The sequence below is a fragment of the Falco rusticolus genome, chromosome 6 (assembly GCF_015220075.1).
Source record: "Falco rusticolus isolate bFalRus1 chromosome 6, bFalRus1.pri, whole genome shotgun sequence".
Lineage (NCBI taxonomy): Eukaryota > Metazoa > Chordata > Aves > Falconiformes > Falconidae > Falco > Falco rusticolus.
Window position 1 is genome coordinate 48,507,873 of NC_051192.1, and position 20,968 is coordinate 48,528,840.

The window sequence follows — 20,968 nt, forward strand, 5'->3', positions numbered from 1 at the left end:
TGCATATGATCTGACAATTGCTGCAACTACTGTTAAAAGACTGGTGTATACTTAAAATACAAATGTATCCAAGCCTTGGCAAATTCAAAATCTATATCTAGTCTGAAATATGATGTCGTGAGCATGATAAAAAGACAACAGCAGACCAAATTATATGACTGGGAAAGCTGGCTGGCAATGAGACTTAATTTTAGCAAATCCTGTGAAACATCCGTTATGAAATATAAAATCATCTGTCCTTGCCCTGGAGTAGCAATCACCAGCCAGCAACACTTTGTCAGCATCAGACCAGAAACAGTCCTGACAAGGGTTGTGAAAAAGGGGAGTGCAGCAGAAAACTGGTTTCAGCAAGTATATGACACGTTAGGGATGCAAATGTTCACAGCAAAGTTTTGCTGAAGTTACTAAATGCAAGAGCGCAGCTACCAGCAAAGACCCCCCCAGGCTCACCCTCCACGCCTTCCCTTCACCAGTGTGTTTAAACCATTTGTGTACATTAAACGCCCTGAGATGAGTTCCTTGGACCCTCTGGGTGGGATTCAACAAGCACACAGACATCCCACTTGAGCCAGGGACCCTGCAGTCCCACGCACCCCTGTGTCCTGTACCTTTGTGTGTTTCTGCCCTCCCAGTGCAGCTGGTCCTGCTCTCAGCCCACCCTCAGCCAAGCTGGTGGCACTGGCCAGGAGAGATACTTCTACTCCTTTTTAGTCTGCCACGTTCCTTAACTTTTTCTTAAACGATCTTTAAATCCTTTCTTTTTTATTTTGAGTGTCCTCCCCTGTCATATGTGTGGCACTGAAGCCCACACGGCACTATTCAGTAGCATTTCTTTCCTCGGGAACTGGGAGAGTTTACTTTTCCACAGACAGAGCTTTGCTATTTTGAGTGTGGAATGAGGTGCATGACTGCTCCTGAAAGTCCCACTCAAAAAAAAGAGAGTAAAGCAAAATGTTGGATGTCTCCCAGTGCAGTGCTGAGCCGAAAGGGGTCATCTTTGCCAAAAAGGATTAGCAAAGCCTCAATTATGTGTTCTTAATACAACAGAGAGAACGATTAAAATACCGTAGGTAACAGTAATACAGCAAGCTCTGAGGTGTATGTTATGTCCACAGCCCATCATGCTGACAAGTATCAAGGTACATGTGCTGTGAGTGAGACTGCCTCCAGGAGCATTTGTGGCAAGGTCTACAGGGCACAGGAACAGCTTTGAGATGACCAGCTGCTACAGCTGGAAAACCAGGCAAGCTCTGGGCACGTAAGCATCTCTTTACATCCTTAACATTTTGCTGTTTCCCTGTGCTCCACCAGCCATCTCCATTTCTTATTTCTTGTCAAGTAAAAAGCTTTGGGCCACTTCAGTCCTATGTTTCAGCAGTGCCCAGACCTCAGCTGCCATAGAATGCAACTCCTCCACCCTACAGTTACACCAAGAGTCATGAATAATAATACCGAGGATACGTGTCTCTCTGATACAACTGCAGCTCAGGGAGGCTTTTTGTCCTATTTCTTCTTTACACCTCCTTGGACATAAATTGTAACTAAAGCCAGTCAAAAATACAAAACAAACGTTTAAAGATCACGATTCTTAACTTAGATGCCATAAAATATTCTGCCCACCTCAAACAATAGATGATTCATTTGTGAAAACCGATGATTTATTTATAAAGATGCAAAGTGTAAAGCTGCACCAAGATCTCAGAGAAAGAGAGTGGAACACGCAGCGTGTTACGAAACCCTCCACTGACATCCGCAAAAGATAAAGTGTGCGGCAGAGGAAGGAATACAACAGGGAGAACGTCCTGAGCCTTAGTACAAAGCGAGTAAGGGTTTCTTTGGACTCCTCCATTTCTGCCAGAAATAAACCACTTGAATAGCTCTTTTTAAAATAGCTGTTGGCTTCATTTGTAACGCTATCAAATGCCACAAATCCTCCAAAGGGCCTTCCTCTGTTTCCCCATGCCACGTCTTTTTCCCACGAAAGCTGAAGCCTGGATTTGTTTTTAGGAATAGCGACCAATAAACAGAGGCTCAGTAACACTAGCAACAGGAAAGAAACATTACCAGATTCAAATACGAAAAATGAAGGAAAACAAAACATTTTCAACAATGCCTGAGGAAGCCTACAGGTCCTAGGGCTGATCCAGAAACCCTGATAATCCAAGGATTGCTTTTCACCTTTAGGATACACTTTCAAATTCAGCCAAAGCTGTCGCTAATAATTAATGTAATACTAATTTTTGGGTGCTCTCCCCTATATACATTCCAGAGTACACCATTCCAGCATTGAATTTATAACTAAACAACTCAACTTTATTTGTAGGGTATTTCTGTGGATGGTGAAGTGATTCAGATGCTCTTTGCGTTCTCCTTACAGGGCCTCCTCTCCCAACAGTAATGGTGCCCAGCCTGCTTTCAGTGCTCAGCTGTTCCCTGAGCTTCACTTGGTGCAGTGAGAAGGGAACCACCAGGGGAAGCAGCGAGTAGCCCCGATTCACCACCCCGCAGCCTGACAGCAGCAGAAGCATCTCTGCATCCCTCACAGACAACAGGCACAGTGGGATGGCCCCAGCCCATGCCCTGGCCTCACTTGGTTTGGCCCCAGCCCATCACTATAAAGTCTTTACCAAAGCCTCTACTTTTTCTTCCTTAACAGGAATTTTCCATCAACTGTTTCAGCTGGAAACCATCAAACTTCCTGCCCCAGGAGAGGCAGAAAGCGGCTAGGGAGAGCAAGCCCCAAACACTACGTAAGGCTTTACATCTGCCAGATGCCCCAGTAACTCGCCAGTCTGCCTCAGCTGCAGGGTATGGGGTCACAGAGCCAGCCCCTGTCCTCCCGTCAGAGCGCCAAGCCCGCTGGAGGAGTTGTTGCTGTCAGCATCCATAGTTCTGCTGCCTAAGACGTTTCCAGCCCTCGCAGACTGGCACAAAGAGGCTTTTCACAGAGGTCCAGATTGCCTCCAGAGTCTGTCCCTTCTTTATTTACAGGAAGGCTCTTAGGTTTAGTCTGAGGAGGTCTGCAGATTGCCAGGGGGCTCTAGGGGATGGGTTTTGTCAAAGGACGTATGTTGCAATGCATCCTCAGAAGGGTCTGCTTTCTGTTTAATTTAATCTTTTCTGGAAATTAACTTCACAGCCCCAGCTCCTTTGTGCACCATTTATCTTCAGATGGTATGTGCCTTTCACAGCCTTTATAATCCACTTTGTGCCTGAACAGCTCGATCACTTTGGATTTGTAGAGTTAAAGACAAGACAACTTGGAGGGCCAAGTGTGTACCTAAGCAGGCAGCTCTGTGACAGGGGGAGGCAGAAGGTGGCTGGCTGCCAGCTGCACACACACTGCCCTTGCTCACTTCAGCGTTCCTGCTGCGTCCCTTTCACTAGCACCGCCGTTCAGCTGACTCCGAAGCAGACTGCTTCAGCACTAAGGGGAGCAGTGGGAGAGCGATGCCAAGGGCAGAGAAAGTAAAAGTGTTGTCCCTTTTGGCTACCAGTATATCTACTCAAGCGTCAAACTGCACCACAGAAGAAGCATGACGAGAACAAGATCCCAAAGCAGACGGCTGAATGGATCCGGGCAACAAAACCAGCGGTGGTGACCTCAAAATTTTCTTGTCTTTGCATATTGTTTTCAGACATAGGGAAAGGATTTAGTAACGTATATATTGGTATCCAGTCCTACGTAGCCACCCAAGAATAGGTGACATATGGAGCTGCTGAGACACCTTTAAGCACCCGAGGCATCTCAGATGGCACGACAGGGCTACATTTAGGCAGCAGAATCCCACCCAAAGCTTCAGATACCAACCTAGAGCTGTCAAACACCTGGATTGCCCAGGACAGAGCCAAGGTCCCTTGCAAACAGGGGAATGGCCACTGCCTCCATCCATCTGGGTACTGCTGTATGTGAGGGGAGAGAGACAGCAATTATTACCAGCTGGTAACAAGCTCATATTTTTCTTACCTATCACGCACTGGTTTCTCTCTAATTCTACAGAGAAGACAGATATCTTTTGGTTTTTTGAACTAGAACAGGTCTCTCTCTCTCTCTCTGTTTATGCATGTGTAGGCACTGGGGCCAGCTACCCACAGCAGTACCATCTGACCCTGTTTCTACAGATTTTCCATAGGAATACAGATGCAGTCAGACTCCCCATAAGGTAGAATATCAAATGAATAAGATAGCACTGAATCCATGTCACACACCTCCATTAACCACACCTGGCACACAAAAGGGCAGCACCATATTCAAGCAAGACCATTAATGGAGTATTTGGGCCATGGAGCATATAAATGTATTCGTAATAGTAATGTTGGTGGGATGGCTTAATGATAGAAAAGGAGAAAGATGTGAAGAAACGTGAATATATTTTATTGGACCAGCTGATACACTTAGGAAAGGTAGGCCAAAAAAAATCAGGATGTAATTGCTTTCATGACAAAATGGCATCTGGTACAAAATGCTAGCAGCAGCAGCAGTGTGGAAATGGAGGGGAAAGCATCATGGAAGAAATTATCCAAAGATTCTCATAAAATAAACAAATCCTGCATTATCATGATGGGATAACTTGTGATGCTTCTGGAATTTTGTGATCCATGCACGTGTGTGATGAAATTGATACTTTTTAAAACCAATCCTGCTATCATGCTAGGATGAAATTACTAGTATGGTTTCTAGTTTAAAATTACCATGCAGATAGAAAGAACTGCAGCACTAAGAAGATTTCATTTTAGTGAAATTGCCATTAATGTTTTACCTAATGTAAGCCAATTTTCTCCTTCACTTAGGAAAATGTATCCTTTCACACTCTATTTTATTTGATTGCGCCAACAGAATTCTATACCACCCGTTCAGAGGAAATCAGCAATGTGTTTCTTTCGTACAACAACAGACCGAACACCTGTCTTTTTTATAATTATATGATTGTATTTTTGTTAAAAGTAAAATAAAGAAAGGTAAATACTAACCTAGTTGGAAGAAATACCTTTAAATCCGAGGGTCAGTAACATACAGTTCCATTGCTTATCTTGTTCACAGATTAGAAGTCACTCTCATTCTGAGGTTAGTTTGGGTGGGACAGCATTACAAGTGTTTGAGCCATGAGAACAGCATTCCTCATATAGCTGTTTGTAGCTAACACAGTGGGTGGGATTCCCAGAGGAAACTATCAAGTAGCGTTACCGTATGTTAAAATAACTTCATTTTAAAGCCCCAAAAGCTATAGTCATTGATAGGACTCTGCCTGAAAAACTGAAGTGCTCAGGAAGCAATTGTTTTCAACAACAAAATCTTCACAGCAGCAGGCATCTAATGTTCACATAACCCACACCAAAAAAAAAAAAGTGCAAAAGGTGTTATAACAAGTAGAAAACAAAAATAAAGGTATGTTGATGAATGCAAACAACTACAACGCAAGGTAATTATATAAATTACATTCCGGCTATCCTTTCCACAGAGATACCACGGTTTTACTGTATTCCTCCCTACTTATCTTTAGAGTTTGGACATGCATGGAATGCAAAATGTTTTTATCTAGAAGTGCTAAATCCCTTAAAATACCAGACCTTTGATCTCTCTGGCCTGAAGTGACAATAACAGAAATGAAGAGACAACAGCTAAATCGGCAATTAGTCATTAGCCGTGGCACACCTGCAGTAACGAGCGTTTAAATGTGCCGCAGTTCTGAATGATTCAAAAAGTCATGCAAGTGTGCGGCTTGGTTTGAGAGAGGAATCATACAGAATCAAGTATTTTCAAAGAGGGCAAATTAAATTCCTATTTTAAAAAACCACGCAAGAAAGTTGTGTTTTATAGTACCTATATCAGCTACTAATTCTGAAAATAAAGTGCTCCGCATCTGTATTTAAAATGTCACTTAGGGATATTATTTAGCCTAATCCTTTAGATTTTCTTGAGAAAATTCCCCTGCAAGGACAGTATTTGGGTACGTTGGAGAGTATATGCAAAACCAGCACTGGATCTTGACAGCTGTGGCACACGCGCTGAGGCACTGTCTGTGACAATGAGGCGTATGAGAGCTGGAGACACGTAGGGGTCGCACGCTGCAGCACCACCCGTTCTGCAGGCGCTTGCTTCTGTGACTCCCAATACCACCTGCCTCGGACTGCAAGGAAGGCAGACCTCCTCCATTGCTCTCAATTTGGCAAGATGTTCAGGATCATGGCAAGGGCTGCCACGAAGAAGCTGGAGGCACAGGGCATCAGAAGGGGTACGATCAAACGAACCACAACACCCTCGGCAGACAGAGGAAGGGGCTGGTGGTCGGCAATTTTTAAGCTACTGCTCATCTATCAGAAGCTACCAACGCTGAGTGAGTGAGATGATTTTCGGTACGATAAAAGAGAAAGAGGGCTACATGCCAGGAACAGACACTCCTCTGGGAAAACAGCAGATTTGAAAACCCGGGAAAGCTATATTTAAGTGCAAACTGATAGGACTCAGAGCCTGGCTGAACAAGAGACAACATCCACGAGTCACAAGAGAAAATAGACAACCTCCCATAAATAGTTCCACTTTTAGTTGAGTCTGACTGGTTTGTTACAGCCCTCGGGCTGCTCTCTGGCTCTGCATAAGGCGGGACATGCCTGAAGCTCTGCACGATTCCCAGACTTTGTGCCAATAGTCTTCATAAGAGGCAGCCTTCAGACCCCCCGACGTGTGGCCATGCAACCCTGAATCCTAGGCGATGTTGCCAGTATCACCTTCCCACACTCTGCTCCTTTCTGCCATGAAGTAACTAAAGGAAATAAACTGTTCATAGTAAGGATGGAGGCTTGACAGCGCTTTCTGCTCATGATTAGACCCTGCTTCCCCCCGCCAGCTTTCTGGGGCCACCCAGACTGACCATGAAACTGCCGGACTGCCAGAAACCTCCTTTAAAGTTCCATGCTGTCTGCTTCCCGCACCCAAGGACATCCACCAGCTAGCAGCCGGGTGGTCTCCAGGCGCAAAAGAAAGGGCAGATCAATATGACAAAAATGAATGCAAGCCATGCCAATGAAAGCGCCGTTTAAATGGGCAAATCTTCCCACTGACTTTGGTGAGAACAGGACCATACAAAAAATGAGGAACTGACATAAAGCACACTGGGGTTTTACCTGTACCTCTCCCACCAGCCTGTCTGAAAGCTCTCCCCAGACATGGTAGCTAAACTCTGGCATTTGTTTCCTGATGCAAATTCAGACAGAAACACACTTCTGCCACCTAACAGAGAAACAGGGCCGTGAATCGGTGATCACACCAGAGGTGTAACTCCTAAAGCATGCAGTCACATCACGGAGCCTGCCCCCCCTGCTCAGCTCCGCAACTTGCTCTGCTCTGTCCCCCTCCTTATGTAGGAATTGATGTACCTGCGGAGAAGGTAGCATTGCTGACTGTAAGCTGCTCCATTCCTTTCAAAAGTTGTCTCCACACCCGTAGACTAAATCTGGGGTTTAGTACAAGGTAGCAGAAAGGATACATCAGTCCTTTGAAAGCCAAATAAAGCAATGGGGGAAAGGCTCCCCTGCTCAGAAGCAGGACATGGACTCATTTGCTCACTGAGCCTGACCTTTCCCACCCTTCGCCAGCCCACACCCATCTCCATTTACCCCTGGGAGGGCAGTGGTGGACTCTGCCCTTGCCAGGGCCTGAGCATCACTTGCCCACCCACCTGCTGCTTCCCCAGCAGGCTGGGCTCCACTGCAGCAGGAGACTTCCATTAGGCTTTCAAAGGGCTGCTGGTATTTTGGGGCTCCTACCTTCTGCGTAGCAGGACACCACCTTGTCACAGACAGCCCATTTTCCCCCAGCCACTGTGTTTTTTTCTTTTTTTCCCCTTACTGTGCCCAAGGAACTAAATTCCCTGCTGCAATTCCTAGGTGTGCACAGCGGGATACAAGAAGAGGAGGTGTGAAGCGCTGCAATTCCTCTTTGAAGGACCCACTCCAGGATCAGTGGCTTGCACAGGTATCCCCCATCCCCTGTAGTCTGGTGGGGCCACCACAGGCCCTACAGCCTCGGGAACGGGTCTGGGCTGATGTGCACCAGGCTCTGGCAGCAGTGCTGTTTCACTGCCCCTGCAAGGCCATCACCCAAAATAACCCTTCCCCCACAGCCAGGCAGTGCTGTCACAGCCAGCCCTGGCCAGGAGGCTGGCTACACACCAGTCCCTTTTCCGGGCTCATTTCGATTTGCAGTAGCCACGTATAAAATGGATGCTGCCACTTCATAAAACACATGAGAAGGAACGAACATGCAATACTGTTTCGCTCCTAAAGGAGTTTATCATAAATAAAAAAAAGTCATCAAATTAAATCTATAGTCCATCTGATTAACTGACAAATAAAAAGTTTCTGTTATGACTAGATTTAAGGTCAGTCATCCCACCAAATACCATCTGTTTAGGCAGTATGATTATGCTTGATGTAAAGCACTCCTTTCAGAAAGTTTTGCTGTTACTGGTAAAAATCATCTTTGGACGGTTCTCTTTCAAATCTATTTAATAATATTTTTCCCTGGATATAAACAAAGTATTTCCCAAATATTCACACTAGGATTTTTTATCCCTGAATCATTTTTCAAATAAAGGCTCAAATATAGTATGCAGCAGTCACCTGAAAGACTACGCGTTTGCAAAACATAAAAAAAAAGGATCCAAGTGTTTTTCCAAAAGAAATCATCCAGTTCAACTTTGTAAATGCAAACTGGGCCTTTATTTTCCAGTCAAGAGTTAACAGTTGCATTCAATTTATCCCATACATAAAGTTATGACCAGGCTAGTTTTTGCAGCTCTAATATTCCCAAAGAATACTCCGTGATTTAAATTATGTGGTGGCATGGGAGAAGGGCTTTCCAAAGAGCCCGCAACCTACATCTCTTCTTCTGCAGAGGCTAACTGCTTATGCATAATTTAATTTTATCCATATAAATTTCTGTCCCTTCCCATCACATAATATTAAGATGCCTCTTACAACATTCCTGTGAGACAGGAAAAATATCATAGACCAGTCGTTGCCCTAGAAACCCCAAAGTCTCCTGTATTCTTTATGGGCCTTAATGGAATTTTTGCCTGATCTGCTAGTATTTTCAATTTGATTTTGTGCTGGTTTGAAGATCAATAGAAGGAGGTGACACTGAGGCACAGTAATTTTGGGTGTGCAGATGCTACAACTTTAATTATACAAGCCTGTCCAAAACTTCAGTGGTAAACAATCTGCTTACACAGGGACAGCAACAGGATCAGGAGCCATGAATGCATGTCCACGAACACCAGCTGCAGCAGCAGAGCTAATTGGGTATATCCTCAGAAGTGCATCCCCTATGGATACCTTATTAAGGGAAGTCAGCTACCTTGTTCAGAATAAACTGAGTTATATTGTTTTACATGGATTTTCACATAGATGAAACATAAGTCTTCAAATTGCTTTCTCTGATGCTTTTTTTCCAGCCAAACATATATAATGAGCTAAAAAAATACGATAAAAAATACAGTAATTTTTTTATAACTCAGCTTTTACAATTGCCACAGTAATGAGCCACAGACCAGAGCAGGTCACTGTAAATGTTAATAGAGAGGTGGTCAGGGATGGCAATTCAGAAAGATGGTACCTGACATGCTCATTAACAGATAAATAGCACTTGGCAACTTCTCAGTCAGTTCCAAAGTCTCCCTTGAGAGATACCATCTCTGAGGTTTGCCTGCGAAGGAAGTGGAACTGCTTTGATTATGCCAGAATATATTTACTACCTGGGAAGCAGTCATGCCAAGACTGTTAATGACAAAGAGTACATAAAAGGAAACAATGTACAATGCAAAGTATATACATCCCAGTTTGACAGTTAAGATTACCTCTGTATAGTAATTTTTGTTAAAAAAAACCCAACATTCCAAGGTAGTTAACATTACAATCTAGGCCCACTCCTGGCTACGGAGACAAGTCTGTTAAGGACTTCCAGATGAATATGAGGCATTGCGTCTAACTCTGGTTCTGAAGGACACATAGAGGCTCCTTTTGGGGGCTGTGGGTACCATCATGCACCTTCAGATCTCCTGACAAATTCTCTGCAGAGCCCAACATAAAACAGAAGCAGTCTCTTTGGGACAACTTACCAACAAAAGCAACAGAAACAGGCATAGGAAAAGAATCTCTAACCACAACTTCCCTTTTTAGAGCATTGTAATCATGGTTCTGAGATGCCAAATCCCACCCATTCTTACCTCATATTTTGTAACATTCTCAAGTTTGTTCACACTTCAGTTGGATACAGTCACCCAGCCTTCTTTGTCACACACGTCCTTATTCTTGGGCTGATGGCTGAGCTCTCTGCCTAACCATTTCATACAGAGCAGAAACCTTATTTAATCCACGATGCCTCTCTGTACTGCTTTCTCCTCTGAAAGAAATTTGACTCATGCATTCATGCCATACAATTCTTATCCTACCTGGCAGGTTTTTTTTGCAGAAAAATATTTTGTTCACAGAGGGGCTGGGCAGGCAGAGCCATCATAAAAACTGGATCCAGTTGCTTTCAGTACTTCTTTACTGATGTGTCAAATAACTTCTGGGGCAGGTCACTCAAATGAATGCAGTGCAACAGGTTGGGCATGTCTCAGTCTGTTCTCAAGTCACAAAACACTATAGGATTTGTTAACTGGCATAGATAAAACCTGCACTGTCACAGTGCTATCAAAATACAGATTGTGGAAGCCATGGCTATTAAGCTAGCTACGTAAAAAATAAGACTACATTTAGCCAAGAAATCGGCTATTATCACAGCAAAGCAAAGCATCCTGCAAAACAATTAAAAAAACCCCAAAATTTTATTACAAAACACAGAAGTCATAGTAATTAAATAAAGCATTTTTGTTCCGAATATGGTAACAAAAGGACTTGGAAAGCATTACATTAATGGCATTTCTAAACTATGTTGACTCTTACCAACTACTCATTCAGAGGCAGCCTCTGGATCTAGGATGAGGAATAATCACCCACAGCCAGTACGCAAAGATTGTTCAGGAAGGAGACTACTAACACCCACCTGTGTAAACACAAGAATAAGAATTTTTACCTGTAGTTATTGGGCTGCCAGACAATAGCACTGGATGAAAGTGAGCACCATCAGTTGCATTACTTTACCTCAACTCAATAGACAGATGTAATTTGTTAACACTATAGCTCTCAGATCATTTTAAAGGAAAACTCAAATCGAATTTCAGTATTCTAGCCTGCAGATCATAAACTGTAAAACAGAAGAATGATCTTCCAATGAGTAATGCTCTAACAGGACTCTGGCTTTCAATAAGCTAAGGCCTGACACAGGTGCTCATTTCTAACAGGAAACTAACTGTACATATTTATAAACAAAATATTGCACTTCCTTGGTCTTTATTTGGAAAAAAAAAAAAAACCACGTTTGAGGAACCACTGTCGGTATCTAAAAGGAAGCACCTGCTTAGATATTTCCAGGGTGGTTTTTTTTCAGTAGAGCTCTTGGTAAAATGCACATGACAGCAAACCCATGCATCCAGTGGGTGTCCTCGTCTATGTTGTGGCATTTGTAGTTCCGTCACTTCACCTTGGGATGTTTAGGAACAAAAATCTAAGCACAAAGAAAACATACACACAGTTAAGATTTACAGGCAGACAGACCTATACATTTGAGATAACCTTAAACAAGAAAATGCCTTAAATGCAAGAAAACACTTATTTTTAAGACATTAGAAAAAACCTTTTTTGCTGTGAGGGTAACCAAACACTGGTGTGGGTTGTTCAGAGAGGTGTGGAGTCTTCATCCCTGGAGATACTCAAAACCCAACTGCTCAAGCTAACCCTCCTCTGAGCTGGAAGGTGGACTAGATGATCTCCAGAAGGGCATTCCAGCCTCTGCCCTTCTGTGATGAATAAAAACACTTAGTGGATCTGTATTGTCAATGTCAGGGAGCCCAAAACACATAAGCAGTTGTCTCCAACACCTCATTTCTTCACAGAAAAAATCTCATAATGAGGTAATCTCAGAGATTCACTTTAGATCCAAGTAACATGTATTTAATTGGTTCATTTGTTTGTTACATATTACTTGACAATCAAAGACTGAGGGACACAAGAGGGAAGCGGTAGGAACGTGCACTACAGCCAGGGCAGGGGAAAGACAGTGCTTTTGCCTCTTTCAGCAGCAGCTAATTGCTAGACCAGCTGGATCTATTTCTTAGTATGTACATAGAAAGCAAAAGGTGGGAGTGTGACAGAAAATAGTAACAGAGATACAAGACAGGACAAGTGAAACTAAAATACGTATGCACATCAATCACTGAACATGGATTAGCTGCAAAACAGAAGTCATTAATGCAGGCCATACTTCCCACCAGCGATTCCACTCTCATATGAAAAAGTCTGCAACACATGATGAAATAGCAAGAGACAGGTGTCACAAATCCACCAAGTCACATGGTCTGGGAGTGATCTCTTGCCAAGAATTGCATGAACTGCTTTAGCAAACACTTAAAAATGAGGCAGATGAAGCCTTAAGGAAAGGTCCCATCACACTTCCAAGCCAGAAAGAAGGTCACAGTTGGGCAGATGATGAAGGAGAAGCAGCAGTCAAGGAAAACGAAGGAATCTGGAACGTGCATTCTTCTACTAAAAATCATTAGGGAAAGGCAGGCATTTTTGTAATTGCACACTTAAGACTGTGCACATTTTCTGTGGTCTTCAGACAAAAGCTTCTCCCTGGCAGGAAGAAAGAACCAATGCATTCAGATAAACTTAATGCAACTGAAAAAAAACCCAGAAAAATGCACATTAGTGTTCTTTAAGCCCACGCCCTAAGATCCCAGAGATCTTAGCTGCAATGTTCTGCATTACACTGCCTTCATTTCAGGGCATTCAGAGCCTCTCATTTAGGAGATTCTCTGGTGAGCCTTACTGCTGTAGTGTAAATTATGAATTGCCTGCTCCATCCTTCTTCCAGAGGCTACTGCCACCATAGCAAAGCCAGCACAAGGAAAAATGTTCCCAAACTGGAGATGATCTAATGCACAGACCAGCCTTTTAACACTTTCAGAAATACCCAGTGGTAATAATGCTGTGCTGATGTAAAGTGTTACCACCTGCATATATTCCTCCTGACGAGAACTGCCAAAAGGGAAGCCGTGCCCATAGCCCTTTACTCCAGTGCAAAGCTACTGCCCTTTGCCAGCGAGGGTGTCTTTGAGCTGACAGGCCAGACACTAACTGGAGCAGCTGAAGGGTGGGCACCTAGTCTCTTCTGATGGCTATGTTAGGCCACCCTAACTCTAAGAGAGTAACACTCAGGGTAACGTGGGGGGTGATGATGCTTTAAGTGACCATGGCAAGACTTTCAGAGCTCATCTTTCAGTCATAAGAGTAAACCTAACTCCATTTCATTGGCACTTTAAGTAAATCGCAGGGCTTTGCACTGCAATGATATGCAGACCCTTGTTCCATTCTATCAACACTGCAGTCCGGGCAGCTGAGCTCTTTGTACTACTGAAGTGCGATTCCCCAGGCCTTCTCGCTTTGGATTGAACCAACCTAGCAGGAAATCTTCTCTTTTTCCTCATCAAAACCAAGAAATAGTTAAGCAATAAAATGTTGCACATTTTATTTATTTATTTAATGTTGCACACTGTTTGGGAGTGTGTGTTGTAATGCGCTGGAGGAGGAGGAGGCAGAATTAGCTAACGTTGCTAATGTCACTTGGTTGTTGTGGCTATCGAGTCCAACAGAAATGATTGCAAGAAGCCACAGGTAAGATCAAATGCAGTCAGCAGATGAACAGCCCAGCAGCCGTTGAAAATGAACCTGTATAGACATACATGCATCCACCTTGGTACAAGTCTATATTATATAGTGGTAATCTTTGAATGTCAAGAATCCAGAAAATACAGTCTACCCCTCTTTTTCTATGACACAGGCCCCAAGATGAGAACAATTCAAGAAATAGCAAGTATTTTACATGCAGCTACTCCCGCTAACACAAGAGAATGATCTTACTTTACAGACTTCAAATTAGTCTGCAGTAACAATCAGATGGATTATTGTCCACCCTACATACAGCATTATACAACAGACCAAGAACTTCACAGTCCTTTTACACCTCCTTCCTCAACACAACATACTGGTCACTGGGAATGATGGGAAAAATGGTTTAACTTAAGTAACAAATTATATGCTTCCATCACACACTAAAATGTAACTGAGAAAAAGAGAGGTTTTAAGAGATTATACTATACTGAAATATCACCTAAATAATATTCCACCTAATAGGATGCCTCCTTATTGATTTGACCCCCTTCTGTTTATAAAGTCAGACACAATTTTGAGTTAAACTATGGCTTGCTGTATTCCTGTAAGACTTCCACTCTGTTCAGCACACATCATGCGTTGCTTCCTGGCTAACCAGTTGTTCAGTGCTTTGCAAGGTCTTCACAGATCGAAGTGTGGCTCTGTACCTTATTTATTTCATATTATTTTCTGAATTCGTTGATATTCTGCTCATGGGCTTGCCTAACATGACCAGGTTACATGTCTATCTGAATTCTTCACAAACAAGAATGAATTTGCTTCATAGCAGCCCATTCTGCAGACGGTGTATTTCTATTACCTCTATTTTAAACAATGGAAAACTGAGGTATGGAAGGATTAATGTCAAATATCTCCAATAACTTTGACTGCTCACAGACATATAAGACTGTACTGGTTTTGGCTAGGGTAGAGTTAATTTTCTCCATAGTAGCTAGTATAGGGCTATGTTTTAGATTTGTGTTGGGAACTGTGTTGATAATGCAGAGATGTCTTCCTTACTGCTGAGCAGGGCTCACACAGTGCCAAGGCCTTTTCTGCTTCTCATCTGCCCCACCAGCCAGTAGGCTGAGAGTGCCCAAGAAGCTGGGAGGGGGGACAGCCGGGACAGCTGACCCCAACTGGCCAAAGGGATATTCCATACTATATGAAATCACACTCAGCCTATAAAGCTGGGGGAAGAAGAAGGAGGGGAAGGGATGTTTGGAGTGATGGTGTTTGTCTTCCCAAGTAACGGTTACGGGTGACGGAGCCCAGCTTTCCTGGGGATGGCTGAACCCCTGCCTGCCCATGGGAAGTGGTGAATGAATTCCTGTTTTACTTTGCTTGCGCATGCAGCTTTTGCTTTACCTATTAAACTGTCTTTCTCTCAACCCACAAGTTTTCTTTTACCCTTCCAAATCTCTCCCCCATCCCACTGGAGGGAGTGAGCAAGCAGCTGTGTGGTACTTAGCTGGGGTTAAACCACAACAAATACAATTTTTTTCAGAGACTGCTTAAAATACAGATGATACATTGATTTTACCTGTGTTTGTGAAAGCTCTACATTTCTGCAAATCAGGCTCAGGTTCTCAATATTGATACCACAAAATAAGGAATGTGAAAATGAGCGATTGTTTATGGAAAATCTATTTTAACTGACTGGCTCCTCACCAGACAGGAAATATGCAGTAGCAAAAGAAACATCCCCGGTTCATCAGAGTAGCATTCAACCGTCAGCATACGAAGCTGTTTTTTTTATTCCAGCTCACAGCATTAGTCACTACACTTTTTCCAATTTCTTCAACAAATGAAGTAAGGGTCCTACATATTATGACCTTTTTCAGAGAAACATCTCATCCACAGAATGGAGTCCAATGGAAAGCAATACTGTCTGAACTAAAGGCCAGAGTACAACAAGTGCATGTAAGAATGTCAAATTGCAAAGGCAACCTTCTTAATAAAACAAAAATCTTAAATCAAAATAATGGTCGGCCTCAGAGCTGAAACACATTACAGCACCCTGCCGCTTCACCTAAAATAGAAAACAATAACCCCAGCAGATTATCCTTTTCTTTGTAGAGAAGTGTAGGAAGGGGTTGGGACATACTTGTAGCCAGTATATTTTATGGATATTTCTTGTAAGCAGGAAAGGGTCAGAAGCCTTCTGGTCTGTTCCAGCTCTGCATGTGCTCTAACATACCATAATAGAAAGGAACACAGTTTCACCAAAGGACTGATGGAAGTTCTCTGCAAAACAAATATCTTAAGGCATGAGCTGTGCCTCTAACAGAAACATTTCTAACCAAGGAATTCAGCTTTCTATATTGCTTTATCATAAAAACTTTTTTTTGTTTCTGACACATTTTTGTCAGTGATTACTGTTCTTATAAAAACTTACTATTTTTATTTTCTACTTTTCTTTTTTCTTTCTGACAATGCTGAATAGCTGCCACTAATTCATCCTGTAACTGACGTAGCTGGGACCAAATTTTCATCAAGATCAGCACATCCACAAAATCTACATGAGCATTTACTGTATGTACAAACATGCTTGTAAATAAGCACATAAGCAGAATTACACAATTTATATGCAAATATGTGGGTTTGCAAGGGCAGCATTTTTCCATTACAACTTTACAGGTAAAATGTACCTTCAACCATGCACCAATTTTTACTAATTTGTACCTTAATGAAGAATAGGAATGAACATTTACTAAATAAAACATCTGAACCTGGCAGTACTGCTTTTAATGAACAGTTCTAAAAAGTGCAGTATGTTTTGCATTTACAATTTAACTGTGGGAACAGTCAGAAGAGACAATATACATACTTCCATTTCCTAGAAACTCACCACCAGACCACACGTCTCTCCATAATTCCCTCTTGACTATCATATTGCTGTGTTTATACCATGTCCACATTTGTGATGCTAGATGATCTTGTGCAGCATGTAATAAAAATATCCTGTCTGAAATATTTCACCTATTTCATATTGCGTTGAAGGCCCATAAGTTGTTATCTCTCTCTTGAGAGTTAATCCTTTATTTAGCCTGTATCATCACACAATATATTTGGACTGAATGTTTAGAATCATTTTTCAGCTCAAATTATCAGGAACAGGGTGGTTAAGAACCGCGATATTTACCTGTATTAGAATTCCACTAGCATGCTCTGGCAAACACCAACAGTTTAAAAAATGTCAGTCTGCACTTGATTTGTACTTCCCGCACGTTCAACATACCAGAACACAGTGATACTACTACCCTGTCAAAAAAACCCAAATCCAAAACCCAGACAACAAAACCATGCTATAGCAAACTAAACATCGCAACATGTACAACTGCTACATCTATCCCGCTAAAGAAAACAAAAGCAGGGAGGTTAGTCTGAACTGCTTACTCTGCTTAACTTTTAGCGGAACGCCTGGCACACTGGAGGGTAGAACGGGCACCAGGCGCAGGGCGGGCACCAGGAACAACCCCCCAGGAGCAGGGCTTGCGTCCTGCACCTGCCGGGGTCGGCCAAGGGCACCTGGGCAGCCCCACACCTGCTGACACCCCTGACACCCACACACCCCCGGGCAGGCAGTACTCTCCCTCACTTTGGCATTGTAAAAGGCAGTGACAGGTTGTCATACAGCCTTCACAGTATTCAAAGCGCCTGGAACTGGGGGGAAGAAAATATACACGCAATAAATCCCTCAATTGCACTACTCTGAGCAACAAAGCCACCCGCCGGGGCTGGGGGAGCTGGAGGGCTGAGCTGGGCCCAGGCTGCCTCAGCCCCAGCGCGACCCTCCCGCCACACGGGCGGCTGCGCCCTCAGAGGGCTGTTCGCGGGGTGCCGTTTAGGTGTCACTAGGCCAGGCGCGGGCCCCTCGTCAGGCACTTCTGTGGAGAACAGCGGGAACTACTGGCACGACAAGCGACGGGCGACGTCCGGTGCCGCTGAGGGGAGCCGCGACACCCAGCGCCGCCGGGCCCAGCCGCCTCCCTCCGGCTCCCCCGGAGGCCGCCGCAGCGCAGCGGGGCCCGCCCAGGCCCGGGGGCGCCGCTCACCCCTCGGCCCCGCCACCGCGCCGGTGACAACACGCGCGGCCGCCGCTGCCACACCCGCGGTGGCCACCGAGGCCCAGGCCCGAGCGGCCTTCGACAGACACGTAAAAATAAAGTAAAAAAAGCTCTTCGGAATTCAGTTGCGAAACCAACTTTAGGCTCAAGTTGGAAGTTCCGGCGTTCCGCGCAGGGCCCATGGGCCCGGCAGAGCCGGTCCGGCGGGGCGTACGGGCCCGCGTCTGCTTGAGCCGGCTCCGGCCGGCCGCCGGCAGCGCCGCTGCCCCGCAGGCGGGGTGCCGGCCGCCGCCAGCTCCAGCGCCGCTCCCCGCCTCCCGCCGCGGCCCGGCGGCTCCCGGCTCCCTGCGGTCGCACCTCTACCTGGGCAGCGGCCCTCCCCGCGAATGTCGTGGGGCCCCGGAAAAAAAACTACACTTACCAGGAGTGGGGTTCGAACCCACGCGGACATACATCCATTGGATCTTAAGTCCAACGCCTTAACCACTCGGCCATCCTGGTGCAGGTACCCAAACTCCTCCCAGCCGCTCCTACATCCATGGCCGCGCTCCTGGCCGCGACCCTCGGGCCGGCGTGGGGCTCCCCCTCCCCCGCCGCGCCCGCCCTCCCGCCTTTATTTCCAGCGCGGGAGGGCGCAGAGTGTACAGGGTGGCTTCTCTCGGCGGCAGCGGGAGGCGGCCAGGCCGGCTGGCCCCGGCGCGGAGCCTTGCCCCCAGCGCGGGGCCCTCGTCCCTTGTCCTACCCGGGCCGGGACGCGGCCGCCCCCGCCGCCCAGCCTGTGGCGGGCGCTGGGGCCGGAGCGGAAGGCGCGGGCGGGGGCGGTGCGCAGGAGTCACCCGGGCCCGGCCGTGACGGGAGAGCGGGAGAGCGGGCCGGGGGCGGTGGGCCCGGGGGCGGGCAGGTGCGGGGCCCTAGAGCTGCCGCCCCGCGCTGCGGCCGGGGGCGGTGCTGGGGCGGGCCGCGGTGCCGGTGTGGTTCATCGGGGCAGTGGGAGAGCTGGGGAGAGGCAGCCCCGGTGGGGCTCAGGGCACCGAAGAGCGACACCGCGCCGCCCCCCCCCGGCGCCGCCCCCGGTGCTGCCTGGGGAAGTTCAAGTGCCAAGTGCCCTTCCTTTTGAAAAGCGCCCTTACATCCAGACTCGTTACTTATTCCTGTCCAAGTGCTTCCTGGAGTGGATCTGTCCTTGCGCCTAGGTGGAATGCAAAGCGAAGTCCAAAGCTATCGATTATGCTTGTTTAGGAGAAAAACACTGCAGAGGAGAGATTTCTTGCCGTTCACCACGGCGTGCCAGGCCTAGGGAAGCACCTGTTGCAATACCCCGGTCACTGCCCGCACTGGGGCCTTCCCCTTCCCATGTCAAGGGGGGAATGGGGACAGGCCCCCACACCGGCTCCCACTCTCACGCCTTTGCTGACCATTTTCCAGAGGTGAAAACGGACATCCTGCATCCCAATGAACTTTGTTGCCTTTGAGCCCTCCCCCAACAGATGAGAAGGGAACGTTTGGCAGGGTGCGGGCTGGGGACACCGGGCTGTGACAGCCCCAGCAAGCCGGGGGAGGCACGCAGAGGCCACCTGCTCCCCCATGAGCAGAACGAGGAGTGCCCGTCCTGCCTGGCTGTTTGGCACCCGGGGTGTGGGTGGCCCTCTGTGAGGGGTCTGCGTCCCAGCCTTGCAGGGGGTACCAAACCCCTTCAGCTGCCAGTGCTGGGAGACCCCCAGTATGCTGAGTATGCTTGTGAAGGAAAATAATTCTCACGTATAACAGAAGTGAATTGTTAACATTTTGCATGCATGAAGAACAGATGTGACACTCGCGCCGCCTTTTTCCTTGATTTTACTCACAGGCTAGAGTCCATGAATGAAAGAACAGCTCTTTGACTGGAACTTACCGTGCTGTATGATTTGCTTGAAAAGGGCATCATACTGTAGCTAGCATTGCTCCCTGTTCAGTAGGGTTGTGCTTTTCAGCAAAGTATTGAGTAGAGAAATGTTATGTTAGATTATCTCATTCTTCATTCACGTCTAACATTATTTCTGAGAAATAGTAAAATATTACTTTTTCCTGTTAAGACTTTGTGCCCTAACAATGTACGTACTGTAAGGTAAGGTGTGATGGCAGAGCTGCCTTCCACTGGTCGTTACAGGCTGTGGCTGAACTAGTACAAAGATGCTATGTAATATGCTAGAAACGTGGAAGGAGATAGAACTGCTCTTGCCTTCTTATGTAATAGAGAAACAAATAACATGGCTACATGTGAAAATGACATTGTGTCAGAAACATTAACTGTAATCACCACATACATTAAATGATGTTTCCTGCCTTCATCATATCTGTGATAATTTCCTAGAGATAAACACATGCACACATAACTCCTTCTTTTTTTCAAAACAATTCCAGATATCTCCCATGGTTCAGATATCTGGATCGTTTTCAAGAAATTATAAAATACAACTTGGACTATGCATTTAAAACATCCTTAATGCAGGTTAGATTAGAAAAGCAGCAGTTTATCTTAGCTACTCATTTCAGCCTCCAGAAAAAAGATACCTGCATCTTAAATGAAGAGCTGTACCTTTACTTTGAGAAGTTTCTCCCAGGACACATGCCAGAGAGATGCCTGCTCAAGTGTGCAAGTGTGTCCATAGTCTGGGTCCTTCACGTTGAGGTAGCAATCATCCCACTCCCATTTCTCTAAAATTAAACCCATGTTTCAAAAGAACAGTCCTGTAAGACGAAATGGAGACTCATACACATATCCCGGAAGTTCACTGTTATATACCAAACATATTTTGTAGTAGGGGATTTTTTTTTCTCTTTTGTATTTATGCAATACTCTCTTACATTTTTAGATGGAGCAAGGCATGCCTAGTCAGCAGTTCTCATTTCTCCTAAGAAAGGGCTGCAATTCACGGCAGGGGGGGTGGAGGGGTTGTGGTGGCGGGGGGTGGGGTGGGGGTGGCAGCGGGGGGGGGGGGTGGCAGGGCGGGGGGGAGGTGGCGCAGGGTGTGAAGCTTTTGCTGCTTTCGGTAGGAAACAAAACCAAAGTAACAGCAACCCTAAAAGCTAAAGCAGCCCCTCTCCCTTTT

General features: G+C 45.6%; 1 protein-coding gene and 1 non-coding gene across 2 annotated transcripts in view; both read right to left on the minus strand.

Annotated features, from left to right (window-relative positions):
- UTRN (utrophin) overlaps nt 1–18,718 on the minus strand; it is a 413,274-nt gene extending 394,556 nt beyond the window's left edge. Inside the window, exons 1-3 of the mRNA XM_037392250.1 lie at nt 18,301–18,718; nt 11,455–11,605; nt 10,945–11,044 (exon numbers count right to left, since the gene is read on the minus strand). The gene's annotated coding sequence lies outside the window, so the exon portion shown is untranslated. The remainder of the gene's footprint in view (nt 1–10,944; nt 11,045–11,454; nt 11,606–18,300) is intronic.
- TRNAL-UAA lies at nt 18,298–18,380 on the minus strand. Its single transcript has one exon. It is a non-coding gene; the product is annotated as a tRNA-Leu (tRNA).
- Nucleotides 18,719–20,968: the final 2,250 nt, after the last annotated feature.